This window comes from Eleutherodactylus coqui, chromosome 2 (assembly GCF_035609145.1).
Source record: "Eleutherodactylus coqui strain aEleCoq1 chromosome 2, aEleCoq1.hap1, whole genome shotgun sequence".
Lineage (NCBI taxonomy): Eukaryota > Metazoa > Chordata > Amphibia > Anura > Eleutherodactylidae > Eleutherodactylus > Eleutherodactylus coqui.
In genome coordinates, this window is record NC_089838.1 from 54861630 (window position 1) to 54882851 (window position 21222).

The following is a 21222-nucleotide window of genomic DNA, read 5'->3' on the forward strand; positions in this document are numbered from 1 at the left end:
TTCTGCTTCTTCTTCCTCCGTTGCCGCCTAGGGATGCTCCTCCCCCTGCTGTTCCCGCACTTTCTCTCTAACTTCCCCCTCTACTACACACCCCCCCCCCTCTTCACCCTTCCATTAACCCTGGCCTCCCCGTTAACCCTGTCATGGGCTGCCTCCATATATATCCCCGGGGGCTACTATTCCGGCGCCTCTTGACGCGGGTATATCGGATGTGACCTCTGTGACCTAACCCAAACCTCCCCCTTTCTTCAATTAAAACGCTGCAACTTCTAGCTTGGATAAATTTTTGGCCACAGCGGCCATTTATTAAAATTCTTATTAACAATTGATAAAAACATCAAATAAAACAACCCACTGAAAAGGGGGAAGTCCCCGGAGCCTCCAACCCCCTCTGTCGCCTCCCCAACAGGGAAAAGGATTTCCGTCCTGCCTCCCGCCGCTCTCTCCCTCTATCCGACTCGGGAGACTGAAATCCTTCCCGCTAAAACCCTCCCGTCGCAAGACAGCCGACTCGGGAGGCAACACACAACCGGTTGCCCCTAGTCGCCCTCCTCCTCCCGACTCAGAGAGGCGCGAGCCGTTCCTCGGCTAGCCACGTTTCTCTGCAGGGACTACGGCCTGACAGAGCCGGGAGGCGACAGGCTGACCACACACACTATACCAAAAAGGGGGAGGGGGGGGGGGAGGTAGCCATCAGCCCCCGTTCCCCCCCCCCGCCCCGCACATCAGCTGGCTCCAAGAACTCCCCCCCCCCCCCTTCCGAACGCCACCGCCAGCATGGCATGACCACCTCATGCCTGCGCAGCACCCCACAGAACTAACGCGCGTTCTATTCCCTCCTGAACCCCCTCTAACCACAGATCCGTCCCAATCTCGTTGAGATGCACGCCATCGCTCCTCCAATAGTTTCCTACTCCCTTCTCAAGATCTATGTGCCGAACGGCCACTCCTCCATTACGCGCAACGAAGCGTGAAACCTCCCGGTTAACCTTGATCCTGGCCTTGTCTATCCCCCGCACTGAGCGCGCGTTGCGCCACACCTTGCGAGGGACCATCTCTGACCAGACCACGATCAAGCCCCGGTACATCTGCATCATACGAAGCATATCGTACCGGATGTCCCTACCTAGGTCCCTAAAGGGTCTCTGCCCCAAATCGTTGCCCCCGACGTGCAGTACGAGGATGTTAGGCGGCCTGTCTAGGGAGACTAAGCGCTGAACGTCCTGTAACACCCGGAACCAGGCCATGCCCCGCACTCCGATCCATCGAATTACCGCCGTCTCTCTACTCAGCCTTAACTGTCTACCGTTAGGCCTGATCTTAGCCCTCTCCCCCCCCCAATACACAAAAGAGTGGCCCATTATCCACACCAACGCGGCTCGATGATCTGTAACAAAAGAAAAAACAACTAGTCGTAATTAACCCCGCCGCAAAACGTACCCCCCCCCCCCGCTTAAAGCAAGTGCGGCCTGATATAACGTTTAAACCGTCCCGACTTCCACCGACCGATGCCCATCACCGCCTGACTATCCAGTCCCCTCTCTGCTGCCTCCGTTGCCGCGCCTATTCTAAAAGAATGTGTCCCGAAATTAGAGCTGTCTAACCCCAGCGTATCTATCGCTCTTCTTAACACCGCCTCGAACTGGAACCTTGACAAAAAACGACCATCTCGGTGCTGCAGAAGAGGCCCCACCCTGACTCCTGCTAACAAACTGTAGTCCTCCCAACATTTAACTGGGCACATGGACTCTCCCCGCACTTGTCCTAGCGACACTCTCCGACCTCTACCCTCCTGATCCATCTTAGAACGACGGATGACTAATTCCAACCGCCCTTTTATAACCTTGGTATCCTCGCTTTGTAAACCCCCCCCTTTCTTTTTGCTGGGGGAAACCAGTTCCCCCAGCCGAAGAGCTCCAAAGAAAGCTAATGAAAAAGCCAACTTAAAAAGCGAGTATTCAAACCCTTCCCCGCATATCTCCCCCAATGCGCCCCCCAATCTCTTCAACAAGTCGAACGAGATTGGCCGACGCATATCTGACCCCCCCCGCCCCCTTCTAAACCCCTTTAGTGCCTGTCTGACTACAAAATTCTTTGTAACATCAGTCAAACCCCGCAACTTAGCACCAAACGCCACTCCTCCCATAAATTTGTTAACTCTGGCGACTGACAACCCTGTCTCAGAACTTTTCCCCAACCATCCTAACAACGCCCCTACCCTGTCCTCGTCTGAACGCACGATTCCCCACTGCTGCAGCCACTCCTCCCATTCCGACCAGGCTGCCCTATAAGACGTCCACGTACTCCGAGCCAGTGAGGTACCTATCAAGTGCCTCACTGCTCGCTGACCACGCTCCAGATGTGTCTCGGGCAAGACACCCCTTCCTTCTCTGCTGCCGGGGCCAAACGTCGGAATCGCTCCCACTGGCAACGAGAAAGAGCATCCGCTAGTGAATTGCTCACCCCCGGCACATGTACCGCACCTATCCAAGCGTTAAGTGATAACGCTTTCAGCACCAGGTGGCGCAGTAAGGCCACCACTGGAGGGGACGATGCAGACAATTTATTTATCGCCTGCACGACCCCCAGGTTGTCGCAGTGAAAGCGTACCCTCTTGTTCCTAAATTGCTCGCCCCATATCTCCACCGCCACTATAATGGGGAAGAGCTCGAGTAGCACCAAGTTCCTTACCAACCCTGACGAGAACCAATCGCTCGGCCATCCGGCCGCGCACCACTGGCCCTGGAAGTAAATCCCAAAACCCGAACTCCCTGCGGCGTCAGTAAACAATTCCCAATCAAAATTGTTTACCATTTCCTCCATCATTACTGACCGACCGTTGTAGTTCTCTAGAAACGCCGCCCATACTGCTAAATCTTTCTTGAGTTCCTTACCTAGCCGGATAAAATGGTGGGGTAACCGAACCCCCGCCGTTGCTGACGCTAGCCTTCTGCTGAAAATTCGCCCCATCGGCATTATTCGGCAAGCGAAATTAAGCTTGCCCAATAACGATTGGAGCTCCCTCAAAGTGACCTTGGTGACAACCCTTGCTCTTTTTACCTCCGCCTTTAACTCTGTCAACTTCTCCTCGGGCAATCTGCATTCCATTGCAACCGTGTCAATGGTAATGCCCAGGAACTTTAAACATGTAGTGGGCCCCTCTGTCTTCCCAGGCGCCAAAGGCACCCCGAATTGACCGGAAACCCATTGAAGTGACCCCAGCAAAGTTGCACAAATAGGCGAACCTGCTGGCCCTATGCATAGGAAGTCATCCAAATAATGGATCACTGACCTAATCCCCGTGCAATCCCTAACTACCCATTCTAAAAAGGAACTGAACGCTTCAAAATAAGCGCAAGAAATGGAACAGCCCATGGGTAGGCACCTATCCGCAAAATAACTTCCCTCCCAAAAACACCCTAACAAACGAATGCTCTCGGGAGCAACTGGGAGCAACCTAAACGCAGACTCGATATCCACCTTTGCCAGCTTCGCTCCCTGCCCATACCTGCGGACCCATTTTATTGCGGCGTCAAATGAAGTATACACCACAGAACAAATTTCCGGGTCTATACCGTCATTTACTGACGCCCCCTTTGGGTATGACAGATGGTGTATGAGTCGAAACTTGTTAGGTTCCTTCTTAGGAACAACCCCCAGCGGTGAGACCACCAGGTCCGCCACGGGCGGGGAACGAAACGGTCCCGCCATGCGGCCTAACTGAACCTCCTTAAACAATTTTTCGGTCACCACAGCCGATTGCCGAATCGCTGACGGCAAATTCTTGGTTGTGACCGGAACCCTATGAACTGGGGCGGGAATCCTAAAACCGTCCCTAAAACCCTCAAACAGTAAACTAGCCTTATCTCGGTCGGGGTACCTATTTAGAAACGGCACCATCTTTGCCAGTTTCACTGGTGTCATCCCTTTTTCCGGGTGCCCCGAAACCCTTTCCTTTTCCTTTTTTAAAGCACTTTGCTGCTCCATGTGACGTGCCGTTACACACGGAGCAGACGTGCTTGAACCTGCAAGAGTTCCCGAATTTGCATTGGCCGTCGTTAAACTGCCAACACAATCCGAGCCTATGACTCCCTGACTGACCTCCCTGCCCCCCCCCTTGGGAACCACTGGCCGAGCTGCTAGTCCCGGCCCCCCCCTGAAAGGGCTGGCCAAACCTAACTGGGGCCATTACCCGCAACCATAGGCCAATATCTTTCTGATCCCACCGAATAGACGGTCGGATCGCTTTCCGCTGACGAAATTGTTCGTCGTACCTAAGCCACGTCTGGCCCCCGTACACCCTGTACGCCTCACCTATCGCATCGAGATAGCAAAAAAGGCCGGAGCAGTTCTCCGGCGCCTTTTCACCTATAACGCTGGCCAGAATAGCGAAGGCTTGCATCCAGTTGGAGAACGTCTGTGGAATCAGTCTCCACCGACGTTTCTCCTCCTCTTCCTTCTTATATTTTGTCCTTTTCCCTTTATCTAAATTGAATTTTTCCAAAGGGAGAAGGGAAAAGATCTCGACGTATTCGTCGCGCCAAATCTTTTCTCTAACCTCCTTCTTTAAGTGTGCACCTAGGGGGCCCTCGAAACACACATAAACTTCCCCCTTTGCTCTGTCATCCAAGCGAATCCCTTCCCCATCTTTCTCCGTCTGGACCCCTACCGTAACGGGCGCTACCTGCTGCCCTACAGACGCCCCCGCCGTGCTACCACCCCTAGCGCTATCGTCGGCGATCGACACATTGGACGGTAGCGTCCAAGCAGCTACTGGCGACGGCCCTGCTCTTGCGTCTTGCTTGCGCCACAACTCCAAAATCACTCGCTGCGCCATGTGTGCCTGCCATCGCCCCCCCATCCCCTGTCCACCCCCCAAAACTATCTCCCGCGTGCGCAACGCGGCTAACTGCATGTAATGTAGTGTCCCCGTGTGTTTGCTCACCTGGCTGCGTAGGGGCTGTAGTCCCACCAGCCGCCGATCCTCCCTCCAGCGGATCCGATTCCTCGTCCGAATGTGGTCCGAACTGACGACCGGGGTCCTCCTCTGGCTGCATACGCACCTCCGGATTCGCAGCCGCCTGCCTGCTGCTCGGCCTGGCTCTCACGGGCCGCACTTCAGCTTGTCCCTGGAAGTTACTGTGGGGCTGCTCTGCTACCACCGGCTCTCCTGCAGAGCGGCCCCACGCTGTAGCTCGGTTCACCGCCGACAGCCCGGTATTAGGCCCCGCCCCCCTGGCAGCACGGGACCTAGTGCCGGACGCTGCGCCGTGCCGCCCGGCGAGATTTCTCCCGGGCCTGCGCTCCCCCGATGGCATGGATGGTGCAGGGAGCCGGCCCGGAGGGGCCCGTGAGGGACTCTCTATGCGGCGCCGACGCTGTGGAGCCTGATCAGGGCTCAGACGCGCCGGAGCGCGGGCCCTCCTAGTACTCGGCCCTCTCGCCGATGCTGCCGGTGTCTGCCTGCTCCCTCCTGCCTCCTCCCTCCGGCCGCTAGCAGTCCCCGACAGCGCTCCCGCTGCTGCCTCCGGTGTGCGGCTCCCCGCAGCGGCTGTCCTTCGCCCCCTTTCTCTCACCGCAGTTGCTGCAGGGGCTCCGGACGCCTCTCCCCCCGATGCTGCTGACCGTGCGGGTGCCGCTTCCACCTCCGATGGGCCCGGGGCCCCGACATCCAGGACCCTCATGAGCCAGTCGATGCCCCGCTCCTCCACCGCTGCCCGGATCTTCTCCATGGCGGCCTCCATGTCCGGTAAGTCCTCTTCTGGGCGCTTCCTGACGATCACCTTCGGGCTCTTCACGGACAGGTCTTGGGACTTCGGTCTGCAGACTTCGGTCTTGGGACTCCTGTCTGGGGTCTTGGGACTTCTGCCTGGGGTCTTGGGACTTCTGTCTGTGGTCTTGGGACTTCTGCCTGGGGTCTTGGGACTTCTGCCTGGGGTCTTGGGACTTCTGCCTGGGGTCTTGGGACTTCTGTCTGGGGTCTTGGGACTTCTGCCTGGGGTCTTGGGTCTTCTCTACCTCTTCCCTCTTCTTCCTCGTGGCCTCCGTCTTCTCCTTCTGCTTCTTCTTCCTCCGTTGCCGCCTAGGGATGCTCCTCCCCCTGCTGTTCCCGCACTTTCTCTCTAACTTCCCCCTCTACTACACACCCCCCCCCCTCTTCACCCTTCCATTAACCCTGGCCTCCCCGTTAACCCTGTCATGGGCTGCCTCCATATATATCCCCGGGGGCTACTATTCCGGCGCCTCTCACTCTCTGCATGTAACCCCACCGTCTCCACACTCCCTGCATGTAACCCCACCGTCTCCACACTCCCTGCATGTAACCGTACCGTCACCACACTCCCTGCATGTAACCCCACCGTCGCCACATTTCCCTCATGAAAACCCACTTCCCGCGTAACCATAACACCACCACACTCCCCTTATATAACCGTACCATCACCACACACCTCGTGTAACCCCACATAGGAATGTATATAAGAAAGATGGAGAGACCACACCATTCCCTGACTCACTTACACACTAGGTGTCTCCACACACTTTTTGGGTGCTCACCTTAAGGAGATAGGACACCGCTTATAATCCACATCATAGGCCCCTCACAGACTAAGCCAGAAGCCTGCTGCACACCTCCCCACTCATCACAATTGTGGGGTGCATTAAAACCGCTTTACCATGCGTTCAAAAGTGCTGCTCAAAATTGAGGTAAAAAACCCACGATTTTAAGCTGTGTTTTCTGAACGCACGTCTTAGAGCAGCCTTAGGCCCCGTGCACACGGGCGGAAATTCCGCTGCCGGATTTCCCGCAGAATTTCCACCCATGGAAGCTGCCATAGGATTGCGTTAGAAAACAAACCGCGGCATGCTCTATTTCTGTGCGGGGATCGCAGAGCCCCGCACAGAAACGTCACTCGCCGGCCGCTGGCATCGGTCTGCGCATTTAGGACGGCAACTCCCACAGCCTAGAAGTTTGTATGATCTAGAGGCTCAGTCACAGCAAATGTGGACACATAATACCATATGGAACCTGTATGCCTCAATTGCCCCCCATATCACATCTTGTATCCAAGCTAGAGGCGGTACATCATAGTACTAGAGCCTCCATGCTCGCCTGTATCACATCTTGTATCCAAGCTAGAGGTGGGACAACAGGGTACTAGAGCCTCCATGCTCGCCTGTATCACATCTTTTTTTATGATCGCAGGGAGAGAAAACGCATCAATTCTGCCATAGAATTTTGAGGTTTATTTATAGCGTTAATCATGCAGCACATGGTTAACTACCTGAGCCTAATATATGTCATTTTAATTTTAATGATGGGATTTTTTTCTATAGTGCACATGAAGATGAGGATTGACACCCCAAAATGAAGACCCCCCGTATGTCCCATGTTCAGAGATATACCCATTGTGGCTCTAATCTTGTGTCCGTATGCACAATGGGGCCCAAACCGAAAGGAGCAGCCGGTGGCTTTGTGAACAGTTATTTTGCATGAAAGTGTTTTAGGCCCCATTGCCCACTTGTGGAGCCCTTGAGCGGCTTTGGAGAACCCCCACAAATGACCCTGTTTAAAAAACTAGACCCCTTAACGAATTCCTCTAGGGCTGTGCTGCGTATTTTGACCCACAGTATTTGAATGAGTCTGAGCAAAGCAGAAGGAAAAAATTACAATTTTAATTTTTTTGGCAATTGTGTCATTTTAAAAGCATTTTTTGTACAGTGTACATAGGAATGAAGACTTTCACCCCAAAATGGATCCCCCTTTGTCCCATGTTAAGAAACCTACCCATTGTTGCCCTAATATTATGACCGTATGCACAACAGGGCCAAACCGAAAGGCTTATCAAACTTCAACTGTGTCTTAACTTTTACGTAATCGCCATTATCCATCGGATAACGGCGATCACATGACCGGGGACCGCTCACTGCGGCCCTCAGTCACTGCTCCAGGCTCTCGGCTACCTTTAGTAGCAAGGAGACTTTAAATTTACCAGGCCCACTGCAGCTTCTGCGCTTGCGTCCACCATCTTGCTGATGGGCACATGCGCCAAAATTGAGGAAAGGTCCGCGGGAAAACATCCTGTCGTGGGACATCGCCAGAGGCCTTAGGTAAGTAATTTCCCCTCCCCTCATGGATCGGATCTGTGATTGGAGGTGAAACTTTAACTTTTTTTACTTTTCCGTGATCTCCGGGTTCAAGTGGAAAACGGCGATCACGTGACCAGAGGCCGCGTACTGCGGCACCCTGTGAAATCTCCAGGCTCTTGGCTATGTTTAGTAGCCAGGAGATTTTACAATCCCCTAGCAATCTGCGGCTTTTGCACATACGTCCGCCATCTTGGCGGCGGGCGAGTGCTCAAAAGCCGTGGTGAGGTCCACCGATAAATCCAGCGCCTTAGGTTCGTTATTTCATCTCCCCGCACTGGGCCTTGCTGGGGGGGGGGGGTCACTATTACTGCTGGGGGGGGATCACTAGTAGCGCTGGGGGTAGGGTTCACTACTACTGCTGGGGCGGGTCATTATTACTGCTGTGGGGGTCACTATTACCGCTGGGGGGGTCACTTACTGCTGGGGGGTCACTATTACCACTGCTGGTCCCTGTACAGTCTTTCACTGAGCAGCACACCCCCAGCTACATGTCTCCCTGCTGTCCTGTCACACAGCCGCCATTATGAGCCCTGGGGTAATAGGTGCGCACCGCACTGCTGGTCCCTGTATAGTCCTTCACTGAGCAGTACACCCCCAGCTACATGTCTCCCTGCTGTCCTGTCACACAGCCACCATTATCAGCCCCAGGGTAATAGGTGGGCACAGCACTGCTACACCAGCTCCCTGTATAGTCTGTCACTGAGCAGCACACCCCCAGCTACATGTCTCCCCTGTCCTGTCACACAGACGCCATTATCAGCCCTGGGGGTAATAGGTGGGCACTGCACTGCTGGCCCCTGTATAGTCTGTCAATGAGCAGCACACCCCCAGCTACATGTCTCCCCAGTGTCTTGTCATAATTTCCTCCATTTGATATTGTATTTAGCTGGCGACGCTTAGCGATGACGCGGGTACCCACTGCCCGTACACAATGTAGTAACGTATGGGCTGTGGGTATATCCGTGACCATGAAGCACAATGGCCTCTATGTTGTGGATATCTGCGGTAAAATAGAACATGCTGCGTTCTGTTTCCTACGAGTGGATTACTTAATTCCGACCCGCTAATGTGAGCGGAAATGTGTAATCCAATGCATTTGATTGATCCGTGTATTAGCACGGATCAAATGCGTGCGAATCCGCAATTTTTTATTAGGTCGTGTGAGACTGGCGTAAGGTAGATTGCTACCTTTTTATCACATGACCGGGGACCGCTGAACAAGGCTGCCGGTCACTGCTCCAGGCTCTCGGTTACCTTTAGTAGTCGGGAGCAGGAAGATTTTAAGTTTCCTGGACCCTCCCCGGCTCCTACGCATGTTTCCGGTATTTTGCAGGCAGGTGTATGCGCAGAAGACGGCGAAGGTCCGAGGAGCAGGGTTGTGTCTGTGTTCAAATGCGGAGGCCTCAGGTAAGACGTTTCATCTGCTCTCACCAATCGCAACGGAGAGGGGAGATTAAACTTCAACTTTTACGTGATCACCATTATCATTTGGATAATGGTTGATCATGTAATGAAGGATAAAGATCCCGTCGGGGACATTGCCGGAGGCTTTAGGGAAATATTTTCATCTCCCCTCACTGATTGGATCCATGACGGGAGATGAAACATTAACTTTTTTATTTTTACACGTAACCAGGGACCGCGGCCCATCGTGAAATCTCCAGGCTTTCAGCTACGTTTGCTAGCCAGCAACAGGGAGATTTTAAATTACCCCGGCAATCTGGGGTAAGGTCCGCGGATAAATCCGGGGGCTTTAAGGTATGTAATTTCATCTCCACTCACGGATATGAGGAAAGATGAAATTTTTTATTTTTTAACTGTTTACTTGGATAACGGAAATAGCGTGACTGAGGGTCACTGCGGCAGCTTTCAACAAGGAGCTGTCATGCCCACAGCCCCCAGGGCTTTAATCCTCAGAGTGAGCATGTTTTTACGGCCTTAGGGATCAAAAACACTATAGGGCGGTCAATAAGGGGTTAAGGAGCAAGCAGACTTTGTCACTAAGGCCTCTCTATTTTAGTTTGTTTCAGCCCTTTTTAACGCCCCTCATCACCCATTGTAATGATGGAGTGCGTTACACAACGCTGTTGAACACGTTTGAAAATGGCGTTTGAAAACGCTTTAAAATGCAGCATTTTACCAGACGCCTGTGTGAAAGCAGCCTTAGGGCTCATGTCCACGGGCATATACGTAACACACTCTGGGTCTCCTGCGGTGTTTTACAAATTGCAACCAATACTCTCTGCCGGCAGATAGACGGCAGAGGCCGCGTATGTGGTAAGTATAGCATTGTGCATGCCCACTAATCTCACATCACGGACATGCGCAGTTTGATTTTTTTTTTTAATTCCCGCTCTGTTCAGAGCAGGAATGTGTATTGAAACACTGCCCTCTTGCAATGTGGAATTTCTGCGGTTTTGTTTTTACCACTTCTTTTCCCGGCCGTTATTTGTGCGCTCGGGAAAAGATAAAACCTGCCCTATCATGTAGTGACAGTACCTGCAGGGAAGATCGGGCGTCGCCTGTCATCCCGTAGCTATTTCCAAACTTCCGCGCACTGGCACAGAGTGTAAACTGCTGGTGAAGGGGACAGGATTCCATTTGTTCTGGGGCAGTTGCACCTACGAAAGTCACAGAAAATAGAAATGATTGATTTCAATGGGTTTGTTCACAGGCGCGTATTTTCCATGTGCATTTCGATCGCACAAAAAAATATGCAGCATACTATATTTTCTCGCACATTCTCATAGGGAAAGAACGCATATTATACTAATTGTCTATTTCACTAGCTGAGATAATCGTTGCGTGTTATTTCTTTGTCTGTGCAAATATGCGTAAACCCGTCGAAATCCAGCCTAAGGGCTCATGTCCACGGGCAAAATGTGATTTAAAATCCGCAGCGGATCTCCCGCGCGCGGATCCGCACCCCATAGGGATGCATTGACCACCCGCGGGTAGATAAATACCCGCGGATCGTCAATAAAAGAGATTTTTAAAAAAATGGAGCATGAAAAAATCTGGACCATGCTCCATTTTCATGCGGGTCTCCCGCGGGGTCGGCTCCCGCGGGCTTCTATTGAAGCCTATGGAAGCCGTCCGGATCCGCGGGAGACCTAAAATAGGAATTAAAAGCATTTACTCACCCGTAGCGGGCCGCGAAGCTCTGCTCTTCCTCACGGCCGCATCTCCCTTGCTTCGGCTCGGCAGATGTGCCCGGCGCATGCGCGCGGCACGTCGACGACGTGCCGGCGACGTGCCGCCGGCGTCAGGAATTCATCCGCCGGCCGAAAATGAAGATCCGGCCGTGAGGAACAGCTGACCTTCCCCGCACGCTACGGATAGGTAAATGCTTTTAAATTTCTATTTTCAGCGCTCATGTCCGCGGGGCAGGAGGGACCCGCTGCAGATTCTACATGGAGAATCTGCAGCGGATCTGATTTTCCCCGTGGACATGAGGCCTAAATGTAAACATATATCTTTATAAGGCCATTTTCACACTGTTTTTCCTCTCACTACGGTTCCATGTGTTTTTGGCGCTGCACTCCCATGTGTATCCAACATGTCGGGGCTTCCTCTATATCAGTGATGGCGAACCTTTTAGAGACTGGGTACCCAAACTGCAACACAAAACCCACTTATTTATCGCAAAGTGCCAATGTTTCAGGGGCTGGGCTGATCAGAACGTATGATTTTACCCCCGTCGTTCTAAAAAGGACAGGGCCTCTTTAACCCTCTGCAATCCAATTTTGGATTCGGGGTTGCCTAGGGGCTTTTCTTTTTCTGCCTAATACTATGGCGCCTTCTGCTGGCTTAAGTTAGGGCTCCTTTCCACGGAGGGATTTACGCTGCGTAAATCTGCTGCGTTGCCCGCAGCTATTAGGTTCTATTGAACCTAATAGCTCAATGCTCACGGTGCGGAATTCCATCGCGGAATTCCGCACCGTGAAATCACCCGACCTCACCCGCGGTATGCTTTATTTGCCGCGGGTGTACGCGTGGCCGGCCTCCATTCTAGTCAATGGAAGCTGTCCGTCACGCTATCTTCCGCTGTAGCACAGCGGAAGATAGAGTAAAAACCGCTTCCCCGTCCACCGCCAGCCGCGTCATATGACCCAGTAGATTTTGGTAGGCCGCTGTCTCCCCCTTGTGTGCTGCATTAAAAATGCACTCTGCTAAAAATAAAAAGGGTCCAGTTCTGTGGCTTCTCGGAGGAGATAGGGGTTCCCCCACCTCCCGTCTCCGAGCTGCAGCGGAGACTGACTAACATGGCTGCCAAGTCCGGTATTTATACTTCTAAATTGATGACATCACAATGCAGTGACATCAGCCTGCCAGACACCTGGCTCATTTGCATACAGTGTGTATGTATGTATGTATGTATGTATGAATGAATGAATGAATGAGTATGAATGAATGAATCTATTTATTTATTAATTATGTAGATTATAGATATAGATTATATCTGAATTATAGATTTTGTGCATATAGATTAAAGATAGATTTTAGATGATATATACATATATTTATATATCTACATACATACACAAACACATAAAGCTGTATTATGTATATATGTAGATTCTATAATGTATGTTGATTATATAATAGATCTATTGATTGATAGATAGATAATCCATAGATCTATTATATAATTAATATAGATGATAAAATCTACACAGATATAAATAATCTAAAATCTATCATCTGGATATAATGTATGTCTATAATCTACTCACTCTATCTATCTATCACTATACAAATAGCAAGATTTATTTCTCCATATAATCTATAGTTATGGATGGATGGATGAATTTATTTATGTATGGCGGGAAAAGAAAAAGGCCTGCTGTACATTTTAACTTCTTCAGATGACCATGCTGATCTATTCTTATTCTTACTAGGGTCTACTAATGCCAGCCCAGGGGAAGCCAATAAAGCCCTATGGGCTCGAAGCCAATTTTCCTTTTTTTGGGAAAAAGTTTCCGTCCGTCCCCACTCGAAATGCGTCCACCAAAAGAGATCTCTGAAAAACGACCGACGGACGCACCTTCAGAGGCAAACTAGTGCTTGCTTCTAGTGTCATCGTCTGCTTAACCATCCTGCGTAGGGAGGTGACGAGTCCTGCAGGCTCTGCAAGCCTAGGATGCGTGAGCATGGTGCAAGAGGAAGGACTGAGGAGGATGTGAGGGGGAGGGGGGAGGGCGCGGTTGAGAAAGCGTTGGGTGGGGCTATGCAAAGGTCTTCCAGCTCCCTCAGTGCATTGTGGGTGCACCCGGAGTGCTGCCTGAGCGTGTTGCATCTGATACGTCCCCTATCTGGGGATCATTTATTAAAGGGAGCATAGGTGCAGCACGTTTCTGTAAAACCAATAGAGGGCGCTGCAATGTTACTGTAGAAACCAATGGACAGCATGGGAGGTAGCTATACATAGATTTTAAAGACGACGACTGCCAAGGCTAAAGCCCGTGTATATTCCATAGACTATAGCTATCTCCAGGATAGCTGCATGCGCAGTCGTGTGCCGGGTTCACACGTGCACAGTCGCGCCATTGTCTCGCACGGCTGCTTTCATTCCGCGCTTCCTGACAAGGCAATGTATGCATACGTCACTAGTGAAGGAAGTGGAAGGTAGCGCAATGTACGCTTTTTGACCGGATGGAGGAAAATCGGGTTGCTGGAGGTCACGTGACCGAAGTGACAAGCGGCTCCAGGAGAAGATTTGGGATAAGAAGAAGAGGTAAGCAGGCTGCCTGGGGAGCAAGAGGTAAGTATATATTTTTTTGTTTTTAATGACAGAACCCCTTTAAGGCTCTATTATGACACTTTTCGAACCGTGGTATGGTTATATGCGGGGAGTGTAAATACGGTATGGTTACAGGGGGGGTGTGGTGACAATACGGTTACACTAGGAAAGTGGGCTTACATGAGGGGAACGTGGAGGCGGTGTGGCTACACAAGGGGAGTGTGATGGAACCCCTAACAATAATCTGTGCCGTGTCATTTCCATAAATGTCATAGAAGGTAATGAAAATGAAGTGAACAGTTTAGCATACAGTAATTCCCCTTTCACATGGGCCCAAACTCTCACTATTCTCACTTACCCAAAGGAAGCAGCTGGTGACATCACCAGCTTGTCCACACTCATGAAGCTCTGTTAGACTACACATGTGATACTGGACAATGCACCCATCCTCAGCCCTTGTTGGGTTGTGGTTCACATTCCTATGTGGGTCAGAAGCGGTGTTGTGTCTCCTTAAGGAGAGCACCCAAAAAGTATGTGGAGACACCTATGGGGTAAATGGGTCAGGGGATGGTATAGTCACTACCCAAGCACTGCACACAGAAGAGGCGTTTGAAAACCTAAAAAATGAGTAAGAACACTTATAAGGTGATGCTAGCTCCTCTGGGATATCTATGCAAATAAGAATGAGAAAATACCTCTATAGCGCCATCCATTGGATGCAGCATTCCTTCAAATCCAAGTGATTTATCACAAGCCTTAACAATGATTGGGAATATTAAACCAAGCCAGGAAGCCATGCACAGACAGACTGTTTCATGGTGATTGCCCCCTCCTCAGTGTGCAGCAGGCTTCTGGCTTAGTCTGTGAGGGGCCTGTGATGTGGATTATAAGCGGTGTCGTATCTCCTTAAGGTGAGCACCCGAAAAGTGTGTGGAGACACCTAGGGGGGGAGTGAGTCAGGGGATATGGAGATACGACACCGCTTATAATCCACATCACAGGCCCCTCACAGACTGAGGGTGCATTCACACGAATGTATATCGGCTCGGTTTTCACGCCTAGCCGATATACGTTGTCCTCATCTGCAGGGGGGGGGGAGGCTGGAAGAGCCAGGAGCAGGAACTGAGCTCCCACCTCCATGTAATCGCATGTAATCCAAGGAAGATATAGCAGTAAGGATAATGTCACACAGTGAGTGCGATACCAGGCCGTGAATCGCGGCCTGTTTTCGCGCTCGCTAACGTACGATTTTTCTGTGGATGTGAGTCATTTTTGTAATAAAACTGCCTCCCCGCCCTCCCGCTGCCCGCACCTAGCACGCGATGCTGCCGCCAGCCCCATTAAAACAATGGGTGATGCAAGGCCCCGCCCAAAGATAGAACGAGCCACGGTTCATATACGTGCAATATTTGCTCTGCCGCGTGAAAAAGGCCGAAGTGTTTAATTCCCCTGCAACGCCCCCGCAGGAGAAATTAAGTATTACGCCATCCTTCTGCCATATGATGAACAGACATGTTGGCTGCACCATATGGTAAACTGGAGTCGGGTAATAGTGAAACACTCAAACGTGGGAATAGAACCGTTTATGTTCCATCTGAATATTGGCGCATTTACGGTTGGCGTTCGGAGGCAGAACACGTCTTAAGCAGGATTTTCACACAATGAACACAGAAACAGCAAACCTGCTGTGAAGTCGAGGAGCGTCCGACACGTTCGCAGCAATACGTACAAATCTGCCGCAAGACACCGACAGCGGAGATTATTAGCACCACGTGGTCCAGCAAGCTACGAACATGGCCTAAATGTTAGGAGGCTCGTATATATTAGGGAGTCCCCTAATACTCAGGCCGCGTTTACATGAGCGACAAAGTCACACTGCGACAAATCATGTGTTTGTTCGGCCCATGCTTTCCAATGGGGTAATTCACATGTTTTGGAGGGTGCGACATCCCGATATGCCCGCGACTCGTGAGGTTTCGTGGCCCATGTTACCCTATGGAGCCTTCCTCTCTGTTGCATCGCATGAAAGCGTGATTTTTGTGCGGTGCGATGCAACTTTGACAGAAGGAAATCCTATCATCACAGCCATAACCTAAGGCCTATATATATACACACATCACCTAGGAGCGCTGCCCGGTGCTGCTGCAGCTTCCTCCCAGTGTATATATATATATATATTATATATATATATATATATATATATATATATATACATATATATATATATACACACATATATACTGGGAGCTGTCCAAATCTGCAGCTATGGTTGTGGTTTACACGGAGAGACGACAAGGAGCCGTTCATGTTTAGCCCATGTACAGGACGCCATCAGCCAACAAATGAGCATTTCCTCGTTAGTCCGCTCATCGCTGCCATGTTCACACGAGGTAATGAGTGGGCACCAGTCAGCGGCCACGACCCTTCGGCCACTGCAGATATTGGCGCGGACTTCCCTTTTACGGGAACCCGTGGCCAGCTGTTAGCCCAGTAAACCAATCCCACGGGTACAATGGTGTCGCATCTGTAAGAAGTCCCCGCGCCGCACGCAAATGGCGCAGAGCGGTGCAGTTGGGGCCGCGCCGTCTCCGCTAGGTGCTGTTATACACCCGCCCCTCCAGCCTCCTGTGCGACGACAGCCATGCATGAAGACTTGGCCTGCGCTGTGCAGCTGCTTCTGTTGTGCGCATAAACCTCTCCATTTATGACCCCACCAGTCCCAGCGAAGACTAGAGAGCCCCCCCCCAATTACCCACAATGCCCCAGCGGAGACTATGGCCCCGCCCATTACCCACAATGCCCTGGTTAAAGCAGCTGTAAACACTAGAGATATGATGGCCTCACCTGCTGGATGTGCAGCTCTGCCTGCAGGAACTGAAGCCCGGCCACCGCACCCACCCCAGAAGACATGGAGTTCAGAACTGCTGCATCCTCCCCAGAGCTGCCGCTCACTAGCCCCGCCCCCCGCTCACTGATTGGATGGTGCGTCTGGAGTGTAGTGGTTGCTGGGAGATCCTAGCACTAGCCAATACATTCTATCCAGCAGATCAGTGAAGTGGCTAGAGTGGAGCTACTGAAGAGAGGAGCATTTTAGCATTCCCTAAAATAATGTAAACTGTGTTTTATGTCCGACGGCAGGGGTAATTACAGAGGCTGGTTGGGATGGGCACATGGGGCAAGAAAACCAGGTTTCCCCCCTCCTCTAATGCTTTTTTGGGGGTATTTCTTGACCTCAGCGGTGGGTATGGGTTGTAAAAAGTGGCGCTCTGTGAAGCTGGCCATTCAGGGACTAGGAAAGCTGGGTGACAGAACATGTTGGTAACCTGATGACCATCATGGAGCCCCCTACCGCTGACACGAACAGAGCCTCGCTCGGTAGTCGTCACCCCACTTGCCTCGGCTCCTGAAAACAAAGTGGGGTAGACATGTAATGATGTTGTGCAGAAGACTAGGAAAGCTGGAGGCAAGTTGTGGTGGCGACCATATTCAGTTCACTTAGATACAAAAATATCGGATTAGTCATCTTAGTGACTTGGCGGAAGATGATGATTGGGATTTGTTCCCACTGGGAACTTTTGTTCTAAAAGGAACAATCCCGTGGCCCCTTCAGCAGCACTCTGCGCTCTCACACTAACCTGCTAAAGTGTGAGTGCAGAGCGCTGCTGAAGGGGCCGCTTCCACACATAGCAGGTTAGTGTGAGCGCAGAGCGCTGCTGAAGGGGCCGCATATATTGTATTTCAGCCGCACTTCAGTAGCAGTGAGTGATTCCAGCAACCTCATTGGTTGTTGGGTACACACCCCCCACACCTCAATCTGGGATGTGTGTACCCAACAACCAATGAGGTTACTGGAATCACTCTCTGCTACTGAAGTGCGGCTGAAATACAATGGTCCTTGCTGGTGTGGAAGCAGCTGCCGCAACCAATCACAAGCCGCCTTCTTGAAGCGCTGAGGACTGCAGAACCAAACAACAGAGCGTCCCACGAGTAGGAGGAAGAGCCGCCTCTGTGTAAGCAGCAGCAGTCTCCGCGCCTGTACACCTCTTAGGACCTAGGTCAGTTTTCAAGGTAATCCTGCCGGGGAGGAGGGGGGAGATAAATTTTTATGCTGCCCTATGTGTGTGCTGGTGGGGGGGGGGAGTAAATTATATGCTGCCCTATGTGTGTGCTGGGGGGGAGTAAATTATATGCTGCCCAATGTGTGTGCTGGGGGGGGGAGTAAATTATAAGCTGCCCTATGTGTGTGCTGGGGGGGGGGAAATTATATGCTGCCCTTTGTGTGTGCTGGGGGGGGAAGTAAATTATATGCTGCCCTATGTGTATGCTGGGGGGGAGTAAATTATATGCTGCCCTATGTGTGTGCTGGGGAGGGGGAGGAAGTAAATTATATGCTGCCATATGTGTGTGCTGGGGAGGGGGAGGAAGTAAATTATATGCTGCCATATGTGTGTGCTGGGGGGAGGGAGTAAATTATATGCTGCCCTATGTGTGTGCTGGGGGGAGAAAGTAAATTATATGCTGCCCTATGTGTGTGCTGGGGGGGAGAAAGTAAATTATATGCTGCCCTGTGTGTGTGCTGGGGGGGGGGAGTAAATGATATGCTGCCCTATGTGTGTGCTGGGGGGGGAGTAAATTATATGCTGCCCTATGTGTGTGCTGGGGGGGAGTAAATTATATGCTACCCTATGTGTGTGCTGCGGGGGAGGGAGTAAATTATATGCTGCCCTATGTGTGTGCTGGGGAGGGAGGGAGTAAATTATATGCTGCCCTATGTGTGTGCTGGGGAAGGGGGAGTAAATGATATGCTGCCCTATGTGTGTGCTGGGGGGAGGGAGTAAATTATATGCTGCCCTATGTGTGTGCTGGGGGGGAGGAAGTAAATTATATGCAGCCCTATGTGTGTGCTGGGCGGGGGGGAAGTAATTTATATGCTTCCCTATGTGTGTGCTGGGGGGGAGTAAATTATATGCTGCCCTATGTGTGTGCTGGGGGGGAGTAAATTATATGCTGCCCTGTGTGTGTGCTGGGGGGGGGGGAGTAAATTATATGCTGCCCTATGTGTGTGCTGGGGGGGGGGGGGGAGTAAATTATATACTGCCCTATGTGTGTGCTGGGGGGGAGGGAGTAAATTATATACTGCCCTATGTGTGTGCTGGGGAGGGAGGGAGGAAGTATATTATATGCTGCCCTATGTGTGTGCTGGGGAGGGGGGAGTAAATGATATGCTGCCCTATGTGTGTGCTGGGGGGAGGGAGTAAATTATTTGCAGCCCTATGTGTGTGCTGGGGGGGAAGTAATTTATATGCTGCCCTATGTGTGTGCTGGGGGGGGAGTAAATTATATGCTGCCCTATGTGTGTGCTGGGGGGGGGGAATATCTAGCTTTACGTATAAATTTAAACTTCTATAGTTATGGTTTTGTAAGGCTGAAAACAGACATACAGAATTTGTATTATTATCAGCATTATTCTTATAATTGCCGTTGATGTTATTCCAGGGTCAGGTAATACACTGCATGAGGCTTTGACCAATTTTTACTATTTTAGGTAAAAAGCTGCATTGACTGCACTTCTGCTTTTTCTGCGATATGGTAGGACTGCAAGCAAAGCCTGAGACAAGATCTTGGTGCGCCCCATGACAATACATATCAGGTAGGTATCCTGCCCTAGAGGTATGAAGGCACCATACAGCAGCACTCATCTGTAATCCAGCCTGCAAGGACATTGTGTGCTGCTGTAATGCCCCAAAGTTACTGTAAGATTCTATTGCTTTACTGGTTTTTGCTTTTTTTGGTGTTTTGTATCTTTCATCCCAGTGCTACAAAGACCGAGGACAGAAAGCTCTGGCACTGAAATACTGTGATGAGGCTTCAGCCATGCCACTGGTTACTAAAGAGGTGAGGACTGTCAGTAGTAACGTGGTAACACAATTCAACTGTTATTTCAGCCATTGATTTACTGACCTACTCCACTACTTACTGTATTGATTCTCTAGAATAGAGCCTCCATAGCCGCCTGTTCCCCATCTTCTATTCTAGAAGCTAGAAGTGGTACAACGGGGTACTAGAGTCCCCTTGCCTGTCCTTATCTTATCTTTTATCCAAGCTACAAGGCGTACAACAGGGTACTAGAGCCTCAATTCCCATCTGTATAACCTCTTGTATCCAAGCTAGAAGTGGTACAACAGGATACCAGAGCCTCCTTGCCCACGTTTCATGTTTTGTCACCAGCTGCTTCCTTTGGGTAAGTGAGAATAGTGAGAGTTTTGGCCCATGTGAAAGGGGAATTACTGTATGCTAAACTGTTCACTTCATTTTCATTACCTTCTATGACATTTATGGAAATGACACGGCACAGATTATTAGGGATTCCATCACACTCCCCTTGTGTAGCCGCACCGCCTCCACGCTCCCCTCATGTACGAAAGGTGTCATAATAGAGCCTTAAAGGGGTTCTGTCATTAAAAACAAAAAAATATATACTTACCTCTTGCTCCCCCGGCAGCCTGCTTACCTCTTCTTCTTATCCCAAATCTTCTCCTGGAGCCGATTGTCACTTCGGTCACGTGACCTCCAGCAACCCGATTTTCCTCCATCCGGTCAAAAAGCGTACATTGCGCTACCTTCCGCTTCCTTCACTAGTGACGTATGCGTACATTGCCTTGTCAGGAAGCGAAGAATGAAAGCAGCCGTGCGAGACAATGGCGCAACTGCGCAAGCGCAAACTCGGCACACGACTGCGCATGCAGCTATCCTGGAAATAGCTATAGTCTATGGAATATACACAGGCTTTAGCCTTGGCAGTCGTCGTCTTTAAAATCTATGTATAGCTACCTCCCATGCTGTCCATTGGTTTCTACAGTAACATTGCAGCGCCCTCTATTGGTTTTACAGAAAAGTGCTGCACTTATGCTCCCTTTAATAAATGATCCCCAGATAGGGGATGTATCAGATGCAACACGCTCAGGCAGCACTCCGGGCGCACCCACAATGCACTGAGGGAGCTGGAAGACCTTTGCATAGCCCCACCCAACGCTTTCTCAACCGCGCCCTCCCCCTCACATCCTCCTCAGACCTTCCTCTTGCACCATGCTCACGCATCCTAGGCTTGCAGAGTCTGCAGGACTCGTCACCTCCCTACGCAGGATGGTTAAGTAGACGATGACACTAGAAGCAAGCACTAGTTTGCCTCTGAAGGTGCGTCCGTCGGTCGTTTTGACAGATCTCTTTTGGTGGACGCACGGAAACTTTTTCCCAAAAATGAGGAAAATTGGCTTAGACCCCATAGGGCTTTATTGGCTTCCCCTGGGCTGGCATTAGTAGACCCTAGTAAG

At 51.0% G+C, this 21222-nt stretch overlaps 1 long non-coding RNA gene across 1 annotated transcript in view; it reads right to left on the reverse strand.

Moving 5' to 3' along the window:
- Nucleotides 1-21222, reverse strand: part of LOC136610561 (uncharacterized) — a 91333-nt gene that overhangs the window by 52525 nt on the left and 17586 nt on the right. Inside the window, exon 2 of the long non-coding RNA XR_010790105.1 lies at nt 10648-10769. This is a non-coding gene — a long non-coding RNA (uncharacterized lncRNA). The remainder of the gene's footprint in view (nt 1-10647; nt 10770-21222) is intronic.